Source organism: Ceratotherium simum, chromosome 28 (genome assembly GCF_057802395.1).
Source record: "Ceratotherium simum simum isolate JZ-2026a chromosome 28, ASM5780239v1, whole genome shotgun sequence".
Taxonomy (NCBI): Eukaryota; Metazoa; Chordata; class Mammalia; order Perissodactyla; family Rhinocerotidae; genus Ceratotherium; species Ceratotherium simum.
In genome coordinates, this window is record NC_141927.1 from 15,685,520 (window position 1) to 15,691,519 (window position 6,000).

Consider the following 6,000-nt stretch of genomic DNA (forward strand, 5'->3'; position numbering starts at 1 on the left):
TGTTTTTGAGCACTTCCTAACTTTCTGGCACTATAGGATGCTCTAGGCTCATTTTGTATATCCTGCCCCAGACTTAGAATCAGTCACTTCTCCAAGGAGCCTGGTTTCTTTTATTGGAGGATGGTATTAGAAACCAAGGTCTAGGAGCTAAGTATGCCCACTAAAACTGGGGAGTCATTATTTCTAGGCCTTCTCAGCTGACAGAGCAGGGAGGTATATGTGTGTATACTAACCTGTGTATAGACACATGTTTATAAATATTTCCATATGTAACATCTCTAGTAAGCTAAATGTGAGTTCATATGCATGGATCCAACTCTAATCCATTACTACATGGATCATTCTAGCCTCCTCCCCTTGCTTATCTGTGACACTCCACTCCAGCAGTGAGGAACCTTGCTCCCACCACCTGCCATCCATTTTCTTAATTGTTCAGTTGCGGTATACATGTATAGTCGTTCATTCGTTGCATTTTATAAAACTGATTAGATAAATATGGATAAACATGGAAGTGGAAAAAATGAAAAGGTTTCTCAACTTATTCTAAGTAGGTGGCTTACTGAATGTGACAGTACAGTGAAGATCATAAACTTATTAATGGACTTATTTGGTCCTAAAGGGATTGTTCTAAAGAATTTTAAGGTTCAGAGGAAAAGGGGCACTATTAATATTATTTAATGGGTATCTTTCCTTATGTCACACTGTCAGTACTTGGGGAGAAAGTGATATGTTAACTTAATAGTAACATACCATATGTTTGGTAAGCCCCTACTTCCTTCTCCCTACTTCCAATCTCTGCATATCTAAATTTTAACCATATTTCAAGGTCCATTTCAAATGCCTTCCCTTTCACGAGGGCTTCTCTGAACACCCTTTCCACTTCCGTGCCCTGACACGAGTATGGCCTCTCTCCCTCTCTTACAGTACAACATTTATCATTCCAACCCTATGATCTCATTTTTTTGTCTTAAAGTCAGGACTTCAGAATCCTGCCCAAGACCATGACCTCAAAGTAAACAACTGATGCTACTTTTATATTCTTACTGGATTTCCCGGGGGGCACCTCCTCTTGTCACTGTTTCTTGGTGGCCCTTATGAGCTTTGAAATCGTCAGTAGGCTCAGCTGCGCGAGAAACGGGCTTGGTGTGAAGGCTTCCAGCAGGATTTCAAGTGTTGCATACATTGCTCACGCCTGCTTCTAACCTAAGTAGCCTTCTAGAAATGTGCTTACTAGCTGCTGCTGCTGCTCTGCCTCAGTGTGTCTTCCCTATTACAACAGAAAACCAGTAACTAGGGTATGGCTTTTGAAATGTCAAAAAGTTGTTGAAAGCTGAATGGGACGCGTTAGTCCCTCCTGCGAGTGCACGGGCTGCAGAATCCTCATTCCTTTGCTCTTGGGCTGTGACTCTGGAGGAATTGTGTTTCTACTCAACACTCCTCACTGTGTCTGTGCAACAAAAGGTGGGAGAAAAGTTAACAGAGGTGGTAAAAAGCCATTGAATGGGCAGGTAGGGGAAGCTGCCTACGTCTGAAAGGGGCAGCCTCGCTCAGTGAATGTGTGGAGTCCATTCATGGGGGATGACGCTGTGTGCTTTGCAGGGCTGGGGGGCTGGGGGTGGGGTCTTCCTCAAAGTGGTGGGACTATTTATGACCACAGCCACAATGTGTTTCTTTTTAACCATATCTTAAATCTAATGACAGCTGACTATTGTTTATGCAAACTTTCCATGGAAGTATAACCAAAAATAGACTCTCTCTCTCGATTTCGTTTTTTCCCCTCTATCTCAGCCATATGTTTTTCTTTCTGCTTCTTGTCATTTCTTCCCCCACCTCCTGCCCCTTCTTGTTTTGCATCTGGGAGATTTTGACTCCAGCTAATTTTTCATTTTCATGTTCTCATTTCTCTCCCCCAACCCCATCACCCACTCTTAAAACCAGTCTTTCCTTTTGATTTCTTGATCATCTTTTTTATATCTTCCTACCATGATGTCCCTAGCTATGAGTAACTCATTTTGTAGCTGTAATATGGCTATTTAAACAACTTAACCAGGGAGTTCTACTGACAAACTACTTTCTATTACTCCCAAATACTCAGGTTAACTTAAAAAGAAATTTTTTTTCCTCCCCAAAGCCCCAGTACATAGTTAGATATTCTAATTGTAGGTTCTTCTAGTTCTTCTATGTGAGCTGCCACCACAGCATGGCTACTGACAGATGGGGGGGGGGGTGTGGTTCCGTGACCGGGAACCAAACCCGGGTCACCAAAGTGGAGTGCACCGAACTTGAACCAGTAGGCCATCAGGGCTGACTCTAAAAAAAAAAAAGCTTAAAAGCCTTGCTCTGGGTTGACATAATACAAAAATCTCCCGAGCTCAAGTTTACCTGTGGTGTGGGGAATCGGTGTACTCAGCAGGAGTACTAGAATGATGTTATTTTCTGTGGCACTAGGGTCCTGCCCTGGGGTGTGGTTGTGGGTCACGGTGAACTGAAGGACCACAAAGTCAAGTTCCTACTGGGAGATGTGGTGTTGCAGGTAAATTGAATAGTCTTCCAAATCCACACTTCCTGAAAGTCTTGCCTCTATGAACATACACATCTTAATTTTAGTTTTCCATATGTGCCAATTTTTCTACAATAAGCATATATGATTTTAAAGTCAGAACACTGCTTATGAAAAACTAAACTGTTTACAAATACAATAAACTGAAGAAAGTTAATAAATTGTGATTTGGGTGCATCCTGTGTTTTAATCCTCTCTGGTTAGCTAAGTCCTTCCCTTCACAGCACTTTCTGGCCACTTCATCTCTGATGGGGGTAAACTCTGAAGTTTGCAGATTTCTCTTGAGGATAAAGAGCTTTACTAATTTTTCAAGTTGTAGATCGGTGTGATTCCCACTTTCCAGAGCAAAAATCATTCTCCTGGTCTCAGTAAAACACAATCCAGAATTTTTTCATATGAAGTAGGAGTAAGAGGGAAAAAACCGAGGCCAGCCCGGTGGCGTAGTGATTAAGTTCACGCACCCCGCTTCAGCGGCCCGGGGTTCACCGGTTTGGATCCTGGGCGTGGACATACACATCGCTCATCAAGCCGTGCTGAGGCAGTGTCACACATAGAGTAACTAGAAGGATGTACAACTACGACATACAACTATCTACTGGGGCTTTGGGGAGAAAAAAGGAAAAAAGGAGGAAGGTTGGCGACAGATGTTGGCTCAGGGCCAATTTTCCTCAAAAAAAAAAAAAAGAAAGAAAGAAGGCAAAAACCACCATTCAAGGGAAGGGTAGTCTCTTCCTTTAAGCTCAGAGTAAAAGCCATCATGTACGGGAGACAAATGAATCGTTCATAGCCACTATAAGTTGATGTTTGATTCGTTCTCCTCATCCTTTAGTACTTAAACATTCTTCCCAAATGATTTGTCAAAACTATTTCCCCTCAGAATCTAAGTGGGAACCTACTGTGCCCCCAAAATCTAGTGCTTGTCGATTCATGTTGTGCTTAATCAATTCTTATCATTTGTCATAAATATATCTAAGTCATAGACTTTAAAAAATATCACCCCAAAAAGGTAGTCCCTTAAAGGGGATGCATTTTTAAAATTTAGGTCTCTGTTGTTGTAGACTAGGTTTTTGCAAAGCTAGATAAGTAAATGAGGTTTAATTTTGATGGTACCCTGAATACTGCTTTTCTAAATTCAGAAATTAATAATATACTATCTAAGGAAGGAACCCAAGTCAATAGAAAAATTATACACAAATATACCTGTGTGTATTGTAATATCATTTGAATATTAATTTTGATACAGCAGATATTTTAAGCAGCAAATGTTCAGTGCTTTCCTCCTGGCTGCTAGGCACCCTGGTAAGTTCTAGGGACACCAAGTAAATGACATGATCACTGTCTTCCGGAAGATTCAGAAGGGAAGGTCAGCCCTACACCTGGAAAAGTAGCAATGCAACCAGGGTTCAAAATGCTCAGGATAGCATGGGAAAGGGCACGTGCCTGGAGCAGCTCCAGGTTCCCGAACTATCCCACCTGCTCACCGACTGTGGGATTTGGCAGTCAGCCTCGCTCTTCTGACCTTTGAGGCTCAGCATTATGGTCTGTTAGAAAAATGGGGACGGATTCTGCCTTCCCTCTCTGACAGTGACGTCTATGAGGATGACCAGAGACCCATGAGAACTGCGCACATTGGGTAAGGTACAAAACCAGTATTGTGCTATTGTGGGGTTCAGGGGAGACAGTGTACTATTGTGGTGCTATTGTGGCTGAGGTATTCTTACGGACAATTGGGATTTAAGGTGGATCCTTAAAGGAGGTAGGGACGGAGGGGTCTGAAGAGTTTTCCAGGCATGGAAAACAAAGGCTTAAAAGCAGGAGGGGCACAGAAAATGTCTTACATTTGCAAGACAGAGAGTATATATAATTAATCTTCCTTTAGACTTAATGTTTATCATAAATGTTGTGAGTGTATTTGGGGGGAAAGGAGAGCTAACATTACATGTAAAGTTTCTAACACAATTTTGCTACAGAGCATTAAAAATGATCATTGGAAAGCGACACACTGGAAGTCTGTCACGTGTTATTGCTTTATATCTGCAGATGGAGCCACCACCCACACCCTCGCTTTCCATTACAGTCGTGCACCGCATAACGACGTTTTGGTCAACAATGGAAAAGGTTGGTACCATAGAGCCTAGCTGTGTAGTAGGCTGTACCATCTAGGTTTGTGTAAGCACACTCTGTGATGTTCACACAATGACGAAATCGCCTAACGACACATTTCTCAGAATGTATCCCCGTCGTTAAGCGACGCATGACTTTATCGTCTTAAGTCTAACTTCCAACAGGAAACTGTCTGTCTTAGCCCATCCCCCCTCCAGTCATTTTAACTCTCTTGTATTCTTTGCTTTTCTTACTTTTCCCGTGTACATATTGTGCGCCCCCAGTTGGATTATACAGCCCTGGAAGTTGGGAAGGGTTTCCAATCATGTCACCTCACAGAGCCTGGCGGAGTGGTGGGTTGGTGCTATAATGTCATGCTGACAAACCGTTCTTCCTGCTTCGTGTCAACATGGTCACTAATTCTGACAGTCATATCCACCTACAGTTCTATTGGTAGGTTTCAAAGTATCGTTCACAAAGTAATACACTTGCACTTGGGTAGAGAAAAAGCCAAATGTATTTTTAAGACTTCTGGAATACCTATAATTTTGTGCTAAGTTACCATACCATAGTTATTAATGTAAAGATGGCATGATCTTACTATATTTTGTGTGTGTGTATGTGAGGAAGATTAGCCCTGAGCTAACATCCGTTGCCAATCCTCCTCTTTTTGCTGAGGAAGATTGGCCCTGGGCTAACGTCTGTGCCCACCTTCCTCTACTTTATGTGCGATGCCGCCACAGCATGGCTTGATGAGCAGTGCGTTGGTCCGTGCCCAGGATCCGAACCAGCAAATGCTGGGCTGCTGAAGCAGAGCACGTAAACTTAACCGCTGTGCCACCGGGCCGGCCCCTCATGTTACTATATTTTATGTTTGATTTGAAATGGTTAAATACCATATTCGATTCTGAACCCAAAATACAGGTCTAAGTCTGCTGCTCCCTTCTTTAAATCCTTTCAATGGTCAAAATTAGGTCAATCAGATCCAACTCTACTACAGCTTGTAAGGTCCCTCCTGCCCTGGCCCGCACCTTTGTCTCTCTACCCTTATATCCCATTCCTGGGAGTGTTCCAGCCAGAGCCTTTCCTCAGGCTCCCCGCGGCCTCCAGATCACTTCAAATCCTAGTCTCTAGAACTAGAACAGTCGTTTGCTCTCGTTGCCCATCAGAGCACTCACTCACTATTTAATCTTTAGGTTTCACTGACCTGGATTGCAAGAAGTTTGCCCGGCTTGCAGAACCTGGAGAAGAGTTCTCTTCCTCTGTAGGTTCCCTCAGCCCTGGCACTTACTGCTCAGAGTTGGGGACTATTTCTTGTCACAGTCTAGGTTCCCCGG